This window comes from Protopterus annectens, chromosome 1.part1 (assembly GCF_019279795.1).
Source record: "Protopterus annectens isolate FY-2018-M chromosome 1.part1, PAN1.0, whole genome shotgun sequence".
Classification (NCBI taxonomy): domain Eukaryota; kingdom Metazoa; phylum Chordata; order Ceratodontiformes; family Protopteridae; genus Protopterus; species Protopterus annectens.
The window spans coordinates 1,654,123,061-1,654,138,277 of NC_056726.1; positions in this window are offsets into that span (position 1 = coordinate 1,654,123,061).

Below are 15,217 nucleotides of genomic sequence, written 5' to 3' on the forward strand. Positions count from 1 at the left end.
TAGTAAAGACAATTTATATATGTATTTTGAAATAAAAATTCTGGGTATTGTGCAGTAAGGGCATCATGGAGCAGTCAGTGGTATCCTAGATTTTGAAATGAGATAACGTGATTGTTTTGCTTTTTGGTTTAAAGTATAAAGTAATTAGTACTTGCCCTGTTGTTAATGTATATTACATTTCAGGAAAGTAAATGCAATTTATCTTAACACACATTAAAATCTTGTCCATTATAGAATTCTATTCCCAGTTCCACTAGCATGTTTGAAGGTCATTTCAGTCTACTGTTGTTTCCATTACTTCGCAGGATCACAGTTCTTCTCCTTTCAGTTGAAAACAACTTGTAGAGGTATTCTAAATCTCAAAACAGGTTTGGATAGTAGGTTAAGGTAGGAATTTATTGAAACAGCTGTTAAAAACTTTAAATATGCTCATGATCACTAAAAATACAAGCAAGACAGTTAACGTATTTGAAAATGAAAAAAAAAGTCCATAGTGAAAATGGAGCTCCATATTAAAACTGCAATCAAGCTAATATAAATTACAAGCCTTACCACTAGAATCATTTCAACATGTTTAACAAATAAAATTGAATTTTTTTCATGTATAACACAATAAAGGGACAATTATAATAATTAAATAGTCATTTCCTCAGCTCTGTGTTTTTAAAAAGTTCAATAAAGTACAGCAGTACATTATCTTTCCCCAGCTAAAACAAAGGAGAAAGATAATATCAATTTCGACGTTTATAACCTTATGTTTATGGATGTAAAGAAATAACAGTTTGATTACTATGAGCTTATATTAAAAAGTTGTCACAATACAGTATCAACTTGTATAACAGGCAGATGTCACTATGCTATTTAAGGATGGTGATGTATGGATTAACTTTTCCCTTATTACTTATTAATGAATAGTAAAAAAGGGAAAGATAAGAAAGAAAGCAAAGATAAATTACCTGGAATTGTTTAGTATCTTTTTTTTCCCACTGGGGCAACACATATGTGTATGTGTGTCATTCGGCTTTTCCCAGTTAGCGGTCTCCACAGTGGAACTCCGGTCCACTAATGATTGGCAGTAGATTTTTACGTGCCGAGTTGCCAGCTCTGACGCACAACCTTCAATGAAGGTATGCCCATTCACACATGTCTCCACACAGAAGACGCTCTAGCTGAGAATCAAACAGGACAATATCTTACTGTGAGGTGACAACGCTACCGCAGCACCACCACCGCGGGAAACACATATGTATTGCAATAAAAGGAAAGAAACAAATGTGTTACCATAGGTGTAATAAGTCCAAAAGGCATAAAATGATGTTTAAGCTGTTTTCTGTTTTCCTTTTAGTTTTTTGTAGTTATTTTCTTTTGTCGACCACCCATTTCTAGTTGCTTTTCTCTTTAAACTTGCTGCTGACAATTCCATTTATTCTTGTTCATCTAATAGCTTATTTTTTTTTTTTTCTGAATGAAGTCCATGGCTTCTTCTGATGACTTGAAAATCTTCTGACCCTCTGGCCAAAGTATTTTAATTCTCACAGGAAATATTATTTGAGCCTTAATATTTGATTTTAAGGCTTTTAGTTAATGGAACAAAAGTTTTCCTTTAGTAAATATTGATGAAGTATAATCATTGTCAAATCTTATAGTTTTTCCCTTGCAAGTAATAGGAGTTTTACACCAAGCAGTTCTTGGAACTAAATATTTATCTTGTGTTGAAATGAATTTAACATTTATTGATCTCAGAGAAGAAGTTTTAGTTGAAGAGCTGTTTGAAAGAGACATGTGCATTCTTTCTATTCTGAAATACAGAGACTCTGGCAGGTTTAAAGTTTTTGGAAGCCACGTGTTCAGAAAATGTACCGTATTATTTTCTTCTTCTTTCTCTGGAATGCCATAAATTCTTATATTGTTCCTTCTAGATCTGGTTTCAAGATCATCCACTTTTTCTAATAACAAGGCATTTTGTTTCAGCAGGAATTCAACTTGGCTTTCATTCTCAGTTAGTCTGCCATCAACATCATTTAGTGATTCCTCAGTTAAAGTCTAGCTGGTCAGAGTGTTTCTTAATTATTTCATTCAGTAAATCAATTTGCCTCTTGTTTTTTGTTGTATGAAATCCATTTTATTCTCCAGTTTATCTATTTTCACTGAAATTTCCTCAATACGTGTGACAAGGGCTTGAATTCAAGTTCCTTCTTCATCCCATTTTCCTGTGAGGAAGCTTTAAGATGACGCATGGCTGCACTTGAGTGTAACTGAAGGAAAACTACTGACAGGACTGAGGTGGGTTAAAGTCTTCAAAATTCAAACTTCTTGCAGTACTTTCTTCATATCTTGTTTGTTTCTTTATTAACAATATTTTGAAGATGTATTTTTTTATATTTTATATAAAAATCCTGTCAAAATAACTGTACTGAGGCAGAGCAGATTTTAGTGCTGTTAACTGCTTAGCATCTTAGCCATGTCACCCCGAAGCAATCTCCAATATCTCAGTAGTCAGAGATTATGTGAATACTAATTTACTAAAGTTGAGTAATGACCTTGCTAAATTCAAAAGCCACTTCCATCTTTAAAACTACACTGTCTATGTGGAATCATTTCCTGCCAAATTGCATGCACATGTAAATACTTATACAGATACATCTGGCCCACTCAAAAGAAAATATAATGTCAAGTTCATAAATCAGTCTCAGTAATGGAACCCTAACATAAACCATGTCTATAATAAAAAGAAAGCTAATGCACACAAACATAAAATTAACTCTCAAGATAACAAAAACTCTCTTGATAAACTGAATAAGGAAATCTGGATCGTCACCAAGTCACCCAAAGACAGACAGGAGGTAAACATAGACTCCCAATGAAACATAAGCACAGAGGCTTCTTTAATTATGTATGAGCCCTCAGGAATTACAACCTGCACTGTGCAAGGCTAATAGTAAATGATGCCACATTCTTGGACTCAGAGGACATTGTCAGTCTATTAGCAGATAGAAATAGCTCTAGCATTGGCCTTTTCTCCTGGTCTTACAGGTGCTGTCTAAGGTCAAGAACACTACTTACATGGGGACAGACAACATACCAGGTTGCCTGCTGATCAGTTTGAAAACATGATTTGTTTGACTCCCTACAGAGGCTATTTAATAGAAGCAACAAAGCAAAATTTGTGCTAGATGAATGGAGGACAACAAAAGTCATTCCATTGCACAAATATAGGGCTTCAACAGACTTGGGTAATTAATAACTCTTGAGCCTAGCCTGCTTTTTCACTTATCATCATCCAGTTCCTTTTTCCCATTCTCTGCATGGGGTCAAGGTGTTGTATCAGCTGTCATCATCTCTCATGGCTTCTCCTACCTTCTTTGAATGTCATGTCTGACTCATAGATTTTCTCTCACACACTCCATTCACCTTGTTGCCTCTTGCCTTTTTTCCAGTCTGTACCAAATGATTGTCATAATATTGTCTTCAGCTTTTCTGTACCTGTGCCTGAGTTATAGTAATCTATCCTCTTTGACCTTCTCTGCAATTTGAGATGTAGTACTTTGGCTTCTGCGCTGATGTCCTCATTTCTTCATCTGTCTCACTGTGTGCATTCTACCACTCACCTCAGGCACTTCATCTCCATCACTTCTAGCTTGAACTGTTCTGCCTTTACTGCCTAGGCTTCTTTACCATATAAAAGTACTGGATTCTCCACTATTTTGCACATTTTACTTTTCAGCTTCTTTGATATTCTTCCATCATACATTATCCCTGACATTATGTGATAGTTGTCTGCACCCCCCACCCTGTTTCTAGCTTTGACGTCCTCATTCAGACTTCTGTTCAACTCAAACTTCCCTTCAGATGCTTAAAGCTGTTAACCTGCTTCGCTATTTTCCCTTCTGTCTCAATTCTCACCTTCCTCTGACCCTAACCCCACAAGTTTCCAACATTATAACTGTTATCCTTACTCAATTTCATCTTATATGCTTTCAAGTTTGGATTCCTTTCCCATATCCTTTGCTAAAGTTCTTGCAGAGTCTGCCTGTGATACATCACCTGCATACAACATTATTAACCTGTCACCTCTGACCTGATTGCTAATGTAATCCATCACCCAGAGCCAAACCATAGTGAAATTGGGCCCTAGGAAAGGTAATAGACCAGGACACACCACCCCGATAGCCATTCCATTGTCCCATTAATTATATCTCTCCAACAATTAGTATAACCACTGTTCAAAACTCTCAGCCTGCATACTATGTTCTGTGCTTTATTTTTGAAACAGAGACAGAGATGTGGATTTTATTTAAAAATGTTAATTTATTTACCCTTTGTTGACTAGATTAGTCCCACTAGGATAGTAGGCTCTTTTAAAGAGAGACCCTTGATGGTAGTTATACTACAAGGGGAAATTTGGCACAGGCATCAGGGAACTTCCCCTACTCATAGTGCGAGCAATCATATGGGGACACAATTCAGTGTAGCATTTCCTGTCTTTTGTTCTAAGTGCAAAGGCAGCTTGGAGAAGCAGGAAGCATGGAGGAGAAGAAAAGTGTCGTAGTTGCTATATGGAAAAGGAAAATGCTGTTAATTGAACAGCTGTTGAAGCTAACATGATGGAGAAGGAGTCAGAAGAGGCCAGGTAGGAGAAGAATGGCAGAGATAATGTAAACAAAGTGAAAGGAGGAGAAAACCAGGCAGAGGATGGCACAGTGCTGGATTCTGAAGATATTTTTCAGCAAAATCTGTTTGCAATAGATATTTCTAAACAGAATGCATTATTACAACCCTCTAATTGATAGGGTTGCAGGATGTCTACTTAAAAGAATTACTAGATCAAAGTCAGCTGGAAAGCAAAAAGGCAGCATCACGGAGAGAGATAATGGAAGGAATTCAAGAGAATGAAGATACACTAGAAAAGAAAGAAGAAAAGAGATTGTATATGCAGACCGTGAAAAAAGGTGAAAGAAAATAAGGAAATAAGGTGGAAATTAGAAGAAAATATAATGCAAGGATAAGCAACAAGATGGGGAAGGAACTGGACAGGTGTGAGGCTCCACCTCTTCTGACTTTCTCTATATTTCTCCATCAACACTCTCAGAGCAAACATCACATCTGTAGTGCTCCTTCCCGGCATGAAACCATACTGCTGATCACTAATAATCACCTCCCTTCTTAACCTAGCTTCTACCACTCTTTCCCATAACTTCAAGCTGTGACTGATCAGTTTTATTTCTCTGTAGTTACTACAGCTCTGCACATCACCCTTATTTTTAAAAATAGGTACCAAAACACTTTTTCTCCACTCCTCAGGCATCCTCTGACTTTCCAAGATTTCATTAAATAATCTGGTTAAAAACTCCACTGACATTTCTCCTAAGCACCTCCATGCTTCCACTGGCATGTCATCTGGACCAACAGCCTTTCCATTCTTCATCCTCTTCATAGCTGTTCGCACTTCCTTCTTTCTAATCTGTTTCACTTCCTGATTTACTATCCCCACATCATCCAACCCTCTCTCTCTCTCATTCTCTTCATTCATCAGCCCCTCAAAGTACTCTTTCCATCTGCTCAACACACTCTCCTCACTTGTGAGTATGTTTCCCTCACTATCCTTTATCACCCTTACCTGCTGCACATCTTTCCCAAATCAGTCCCGCTGTCTAGCCAATCGGTACAGGTCCTTTTCTCCCTCTTTAGTGTCCAACCTTTCATACAACTCTCCATATGCTTATCCTTAGCCTTTGCCACCTCTCTCTTTGCCATGCACCTCATTTCCTTATACTCCTGTCTACTTTCTTCCTCTCTCTGACAATCTCACTTCTTCTTCACCAGCCTCTTTCTCTGTATACTCTCCTGTACTTCCTCATTCCACCACCATGTCTCCTTGTCATCCTTCCTCTGTCCAGATGTCACACCAAGCACCTATCTAGCTGTCTCCCTTACCAGCTCTGCTGTAGTTACCCAGCTTTTCGGTAACTCTTCATTCATAGGTATTCATTTAATTAACAACTGTAATAAAAGAAAAATGTTATATGTGGAAAATATAACATAAAGCAAAGAAATGTAAACAGAAGTGTATAAAATGTGAAAAAAAAAAGGTCATTCTTGGATGGATTGCACAGGAAAAACATACACAGGAAATGACAATAGTACAGGAATACGAGAAGGAGGAAATTGTGTTAGACACTATAGAGGAAATACAAAATGAAAAAGTAAATGATGTCAAAGTAACAATGGATGTGAAAGAGAGTATGAATGAAATAAAATATAAGGAAGGAAATGAGAAAGAACAAATAAGTAATTCAAGTGATGAAGGAGAAAGTTAATGGGTAAAAAGAAGTAACAAAAGAGGTCCCATAAGTAAAATAGTGAAAGATAGGAAATGTAAGCTCAAAAATGTAACTATAGGGGGAAACAGGAAAAGGATGGAAATAAAATTAATTCATTACAGTGAGAATGTTAGCCATTAACATTGACAGCATGAAGAATATTCATTGTAGGTTAGGAGTATTAGAATGGTATATGACATTCGATGTGGATATCATAGCACTTACAGACATCAGAATAACAATAGAAGAAGAAAGAAAACAAATAAATGGTTTATGTTATGGCAAAGTCATTTGAAATTTAGGTACTGAAAATGCTCTGGTATAGTCATCCTGTGTAAAGAATGGATAGATATTTTAGACTATACAATAGTACTCATTGAAATAATAGTAATACAAGACATAAGGTATAAAAATCAATTTTATAGAGTATTTACATTTTATGCATACACCTTACAGAAAAAGAGAAATCATGTTTAGAAAACTATGCATCATGTGAATTTAAACATGCAAGTAATTATAATGGGGACTTTATTAGTGATTTAAGACAGAGATATAAAGAAGAAGAAGATGTTAAAGTAACTCTAGATATGATTAAATATAATAAAATGCAGTTATGGGAAAAAAAAGAATTGGGCATACAAAAGAAGCAATTCAAGAACCAAAACTGACTATTTTATAGTTTCAGTCAACTTGATTATACTACATCAAGGATGTAAAATCAGAGGATTTTCAGACCATGTAGCTATATGGATAGAGACACAAGAAAAAAATAAATTATATAAAGATAGGCAAAGGAATAAAAACACTTAATGAGTCAGAATTGAATGAATAGGCAAAGGAATTAATACTACAGTTATGGCAAGAACACGTAACTATGAGAGAATTTTATAAAGACGGGACAAGTTGCTGGATCAATTTGAAAGAAAAAAAATAGAAAAGAGGTATTAAAATGGCAAAAATTGAAAATATTACAGGATTTCGATGTATATAAGAACATTAGTAACCAAATATTCAAAAACATAACAAGTAATAGTGAAAATTTTATAGAAAAGAATGAACGCTATATGAAATGAATAAAAAAAAAAATTAAAAGAAGATTATTTAAACAAAGATACTTTTTGCAAGAAAAGAATGAAGACGTAGCACTACACGTAAGTAAAATTATTAAAGAAAATACAAGTATAATGAGAGAATTAAAAGATGGAAAATGCAACGTAGCAAATACTAGTATCAGCCAAGCCACTGAAGATGATGAAACCAATAAAAATAACACTCCTTTTATGAACACAGTAAGTTAAGCGCTTTCATTCACAATAGTTGGAACTTCATCAGAACAATGTATCCCAAACCACTCTCCCGTTTTATAACTACACTCTAACAGTCGCATTATTAATTACACTCCATTACCATGTGATATTTTGTTAAAGATCGAACAACATAAAAAATGTGTGTGTGTGTGTGTGTGTGTGTGTGTGTGTGTGTGTGTGTGTGTGTGTGTGTGTGTGTGTGTGTGTGTGTGTGTATGTGTGTGTGTGTATATGTATGTATGTGTATATATATATATATATATATATATATATATCAGAATGTATAACAAATACACTTTAAACTTATTAAAATTGTATATTTCATAGTGTATAAGCATTAAAATGGGTGCCAATGAACAACTTTCATTCAATCCAGGGTATAAGATTGCATTTAACCTTATCTGCCACTGGATTTCTTTCACATTACGGTGTTCATCAGTAACTTTTCCCTGCAAATCCATTTTAATGCAATCTAAGACAAAAAAATCTAAAATTATGTGAAACATGTTTAGAAATATGTTTATACAATGCATTTGTTGACTTCTCTTTCCTGATATCCAAAAAAAAAAAAGTTCGTAAATACGATCCCTAAATCTTCTAGAAGTTTTCCCCCACATGAAAACATGGACAGTCATTGCACTAGGCCACATATATCATATTATTAGTATTTCAATTAAAGTAACCTTTGCTAGTATACTTCCCAGCCCTTAGAGTCAATCATGATCCCAAAGTTACAGATCTGGCTTGCCAACTTCCCTTGCCTACATTGTTTTAACATGCCAGAAGCTGTTCACTTTGGAGACTTGCTACGGATATGGACAGTACTGTGATACAATTAATTAAACAATTCTTAGGCTTATGTGACAATGCCGTGTATTAAATTATCTCTTTTTTGTCTCTCCCCACCACTTTCTCTCTATTTCTTTTTTTTCTGAGGAGGTTATAGTTTATTTACCAATCTGCTGTTTGCATAACTTGCTTATGAAAATTAATCATCAACAGCACAGAGAGGTACACCAACAACTACCTCCACAGATGGCAGCACAAACTCCCAGCACTTCATGGTCACAACATGTCAGTCTTCCCTCCACAACCCCTGCCATACCTGTTCTAAGTATAGTGGTATTTTCAAGGAACAGTAGTATTGGAGGTGGCAATTTTTTCACCCAACAGGAGCTGACAGGACTGTGTATTCCTGTATTCTTTTTGCTGTGTGCTACCCTCTGCCTGCCAACCCCATTTTCAACACTGTATTATCCATACATTTTTTACATGTTTAAACTGGTCAAAAATAGAATCACATGCAACACAGATGGTCAGAAATGGTCACTGGAAAAGCCTTTACTTTATGTGCAGAATTCGGCATAGTGCAGCAATGCTGAGTAAATTCTTATTGCAAAAACTGAGGATTTCATTTTAATTGGCAGTGGTTGGTTGCTGTTTCACAAATGTGCTAAAATCCATTGCAATATAGAAATGTAGAGTAAAGCATAATACAGTACTGTAATACAATTAATTAAACATTTCTTAGGTTGATGGGTATATTAAATCAGGAGTTCCTGTGTTGCATGTTGAGATAATTACTATGTTTGTAGCATGATGTTTTGGTATATTCTCATGGGTTCGATTACAGCTATATGTCAATTTACTTATATATGGCAGTTCATATTCCTATCATATTCCTATCATACTTTTAATTACAAATGTCTGTACTTCTCACCATATAACACATTTCCTTAACATAACATTGAAATAGTGTAGCAAGACATCATTTTCAAAAAAATTGCAGCCCCAATAGGGAGATTTAGTAAGTCAACCTTATTATGGCTAGGTATTCATGTTTATTGCACTCTCCCACCCATTATTTGTATCTGTAACAATCAGTTTATTGTGCAGAGCATGACAGGTTAATGAGAGTTTAACAAGACTGACACACCACACAGATGTTCCAACATGTCCCACAAAACATATTGTTGCTATTCTGCTCTGCATCTGTCTTTAAGTCTCTCTGCTCACCCCTCTTTGTTCAATAATTTGTCAGTGTACTTCAATAGTGTTATAGTAATGCTGTGAAGTAGTGATTCCTTTGTGATGTGATGCTCTAAAGCTTAAATGTATAAAAAAAATTTGAATGGTTCCAAGGGTTCTAATCAAGCCATTACCTAAGTGTTACTTACCATTTTTAGGGCACTGCTTGCTACATATTCTTATGAGCCATTATCCTTCTTCTGTCATAGTCTACTTTGTCCCTGCCTCCATCTCACCCTGCTGATGTATCTTCTCCCTTCTGTATCATAACTCTTCCACCACTGTATTTGAGCAATGTCTGGCACTGGGCAACAAATGCAAAAAGGCAAAATGGAAGTACACAACTTATGGCAATAAGTTTGCCTTCATCCACATTATTCTGTTTCACTTCACACCATTGTGCTTAGCACTATGTTTATTCAGTTTAATGTACTTTTCAATAAGCTGAAGAGCTGGATGGATGGATTGCAGTCGTCAACAGGATAATAAAAATTACTGCATACAGTTACACTTGCTGAAATCTGCTGACAAATAGCTATCACAATTATGACTTTGTACTTGTGTTAAGATAATACTCAGGTAGAAATGTTTTTCTTGGAATGGTGAGAATGTGCGAAGTTGAATGACAACATGTTTCATGATGTTTTGCTTTACAAATGCAACTGTAAATGTTGGCTGAACCTTTACTTAACACATATCGTTATCCTGCTGCTACACTAATTTCCTGCTAACTATTGTGGAGCCTGTCTTGTAAAGGTCTTTGCACAGAGGTTGGCACAGAGCAGCACAGAGTACTACTAATTAGCATTGTAAGTTCAACAATTGAAGATATGATTATGCATGCACTAGTACATTGCCATCAGCAATGCAAATCAGTTTAGCAGCTCTGCAATTAAAGAATACAAGAGAAAAAATTCAAAGAAGTATAGCTTTCTGATGCACATTTGTATGCCTGTGTTAGAGTTGTCAAAATATGATCTGAATTATGCTGATTCACCTAATTCATTCATTTAAAGTGATATGTCTGATATACACTGTTTACACTTGCACTATGTTACCAGCTTGCTTAATCTATTCTCACAGAATCCATCACTGTCATTCTGCTGTGTACTATCCTATGTACAACTTGCCTGTTTGTCTTGCCAATGCACATAGTGTAAGTATGAAAGAATACAAGTGTGTAATCATCCTGATATGAAGTCACAGGAATGTTTTATTGATAATCCACTGGTATACATCAGTCAATGTGTATGTCATACCATTATGTGTAACATGTCAATGTTTCTCACAGTAATACAATGTATGGTAAGGACAGTATCTGCATTTCATTGTACAATCATATCATTATGTTTGACAAGCATAGTGATGTTACACTGTACTGTGCACACATATGCATCTGCTGCACAACCTGTAATGCATAGGAACATCTCTTCTAAGCATTGTTTTTACAAATAATCCAATGGTCAATTTCACATAGGTATTGCCCTTCTTTTCCTGCGGCATTTTTGACTATTACATTGCTCTCCTAGTAGTGTAGCCTAGATAGGTAGGAGGTTTGATATCCAACCTGGAAGACTTCTGTTTCCATGTGTGAGTGTGTCTGTGTTTGTGTGTGTGTGTGTGTGGGGGGGCTTGTTGCTGTCTCCATTTCCCTAGAAACAATGCATTTCAATGTACACACAGCTCCTTTATACCAAGTTTTATGGAAACATCCTTTTTGACCCACACTGATAGGTCATATTGACAAAAAGTGTAATCTCTCCTGTTAAGAGACACACTTCTCCTGTGTTGCTTGCAACTAGTACAGTGTTCTTTTGACTGTGTAACTAGACATGTAAGAGGTTCATTATTCACCATGGAAACTTGTATGTGTGTCTGTATTTGTATAATGTATGTTCCTGTCTCTCTTTCCCCTGAAGAAGATGCATATAAATGTGCACACAGCTCCCATACCCCAACTTTTATGGAAACATTCTGTTTTGCACACACTGATGAGGCCATCCTGACAAAAGTGCATCTTTCCCCTTAATAGCCAGACTTTTTGTGGTACATGTCACTAGTATAGTTCTTTTTAGATTATGTAACTATAAAGATAGGAGTTTCAAAATTCACCATGGGAGATTTGAGTGTGCATGTGTGTTTATGGTTAGGTATTCATGCGCTCAATCAATCTGTATTCTGGATAAGTGTTTTAATATCATACATGAATAAACCATCCCCTAATCCCACCTTTCACATCTGCAACTTCATTGCAACACAAAGGTGTAGCTATGTTTATGTTTGTACTGTAATGATTATAATTTTCTATGCATTATGTAAAGAAAACTTTGCTTTTTTAGGCTGCAGTGCATTGCCCATATGCAATCCATTTTGTTTACATCATGTACTCATGCTTGGCTGCAAAGACTATTGCTGGCCAGACAAAGGTACTTGTAACCATGTAGGCATGATGATCAGCATGCATATTAGATTAGCACTGCAGATCATCATGCTAACAACCTTACATTATGTATGCATAGTGTGGTGCCTACACTATTCTTAATGAATCCCAGAGACAGTACACAAAAGTTAAACACTGCATGTATAAAAATGTATTTAAAACTTGGAAAAATGAATAAAACTGAGATTATCATGGAAATCCAAAGGAATGAAAACAACAAACATACAAAACCAACTTAAATTACGGGGGTGGGGAGCATTTCTGCTTAGATGTATTTGTCCTTCCATTGTTGTGAATATTTGTAGATGCAACAGTTATATATCATCAGCTAAATCCAGGTACAGCCAGAAATTTACAAACAGCATGCAGTGATGTGAAGAAGCACTCCCAATAGTTTCACTCCACACACCTTCAAGTTGTTGTTAATTAAGCAGCTGTTAACAGTTGTATCATTCTTCCAATGTAGGAATTTCTCATCAAGTGCAAGTATCCTCTAATGGTTTTTCACAATAGTGTTACAGTGCAACAAAATACACTGCAACACTTTGGCAAGCCTTTTCACACAAACTACAAGGAGAAGGCAAGCTTTAAAACTGTCCAGTTATATTTAAAAAGGAAATTCATAATAATGTATAAGGCATTCTAATCTGCAAATAGTGCAAGAATTTGTTGACTTGATTTAACTATGCTTTAGACTTAGTCTCAAATTTGATCTTATGCACATGTTTTACCCACTTGACAAAGAAAGAGTCAGACATTTTAGTGAAGTAAACAGTGTGATTGTATCCGTGTATGCATGTGCAAGAATGTAATTTGAGGTTCAGTGGATACAGTCGCAAAGCAGTGGATCACAAGAACACAGGAATAAGTAAACTACTAGGAAAGTGGTCACAGGAACTGTAAGACAAATGTAAAAGTATTTGACACCATTCAAAGATACTCAATAGTGATCAACACTCAAACTGAGTAGGGCTGTACATGGTTAACCCTGGTGTAAATTTACAGGTAGCTATTGTACTTTGATTGACCTATATTGGTAACTTACTCTATAGACTGGGAATATGGTGAATTAGTAATCAACCCCACCAGCAAGTACTGTTTTGTTTTTTTTTTGTTTTTTGCTCAAATTTAGGTCTGTAGCATGGGCGCTTGTAGTGTTGCAGGTTCTGCAAAAAATAGGATGCTGAACATGACTGGTTCTTTTACAGTTGTAAAAGAAATTCACAGGTCACCTTGGGTAGCTGTTAAGCTGCTGAGAATCAGGAGAGCTGTGTCTTCTCAGATAGTTGAAGGATTAAAAATATTTAATTTTCTTGGATAAAATTGTTGAACAATATGCTTGGATTCGTACATACCAAAAAGGGGCATCATATTTAATGATGGGTTTGATAAGGAAAGTGTACAGTTGCAGGATGATTTCTTTGGATCTTGAAGATATTTCATTGGTCTCTGGTGAAAATATAATTTATTTATTTGTCATTTGTTGACCAGGAAACTCTGACTAGGACAGAGCCTATTTTCAGAGGAGGCCCTGGGAGAAATGCTCCTGAGTCATGTCTTTGTAATGTTGGGGGAAACCAGAACACCTGCAGGAAACCCACATGAATGCAGGAAGGACATGCAGACTCCACATAGAAGGCACCACAGCCAAGAATCAAACTGGAAAACCTCTTTCTGTGAGGTGACAATGTTAACATTACATCACTGCACCACTCTGACTGACAGACTGACTAAGAAAGAGCGTTGCCTGCATAAGTAGTCAGGTCTTTCAAGACAACATCTAAGTGAAGAAGAGCATAATTTATAACATCTGAGACAGCAGGTTTTTTTTTTACAATTGCTACTGTGTTGTAGTGTTTTGCAGCTAGACTAACACTGATTCCAGTACACTGGGTATATTCACACTCCTGTCCTTGCTGGAGCAATTTTGCAATGGTGGATGAACAGTGCCAAACTTGTGGTTATCAGCAATCTTGGTCAACTACATGTCTGGAATATTGGCTTTGATACCTGAAAAATAAAACCCAAACAGGAGACAGCTCAGCACTGATCTGTGCGGTATCCCACTAGTTACATTTTTATTTGCAGAGAGAGCAGGCCAGCAACTTTAACAACTTGGGAACTGTTGTATAGTCAATTTGCAATGCAGTGGATAATGCTGTGATTTATATTGTTTGTCTAATTCTTTTAATAGCAGCAGCATGGGGATATACAGTATGCAAAAACTTGGGTGCCTAGTAAAAACCTAATCCAACACTGTATGTTTAGTAACTCAGCAAACAAAAAGATTCTAAGGATACCCAAGATCACCAGTGACCATTAAAGAGTTAAGCTGCTTATACAGGTGTATAAACATTATGACAATATGAGTATCATGAGGATGTGTGTATGTGTGTGTGCGTGTGTGTGTGTGTGTGTGTGTGTGTGTGTGTGTGTGTGTGTGTGTGTGTGTGTGTGTGTGTGTGCATGTGTGTGTGTGTGTGTGTGTGTGTCTGTATGGTGTGCGTGTGTAAATAACATTATAGCTTTGGTTGATAGATATCAATATCTATACTATATCTATATATCTGTATCACTATATAGATATTGATATATAGATATATGTATGCCAATGTATGGATATATAGTTACATATTTTGTGTGTGTGTGTGTGTGTGTGTGTGTGTGTGTGTGTGTGTGTGTGTGTGTGTATGTGTGTGTGTGTGTGTGTGTGTGTGTGTGTGTGTGTGTGTGTGTGTGTGTGTGTGTGTGTGTGCATGCATGTGTGCCTGTTTCTGTATATGGTACTATGCATCTGTTGTGCAAATTCCTCAATGCATCCAAAATTAAAAATAAAAAAAAAATGTTGTAGCTCCCTGTGTGTATATATATATATATATATATATATATATATATATATATATATATATAATATATATATATGCCATGACTGGAACATATTTTCTTCTAATTTAAGCTATTTTTGTGGGAGGTGTATACCATCTTGCTGTGGGAACTGCTGTGTTGTTCTATTTTTTTTTTCTTGGTAATTGCTGTTAGACAGTTGCAGATGTACAGCTACATGCCATCTTTTTGTGACTGAATGTCAGTAACTAACAATAAAAAAATCTAATCTTTGAGTA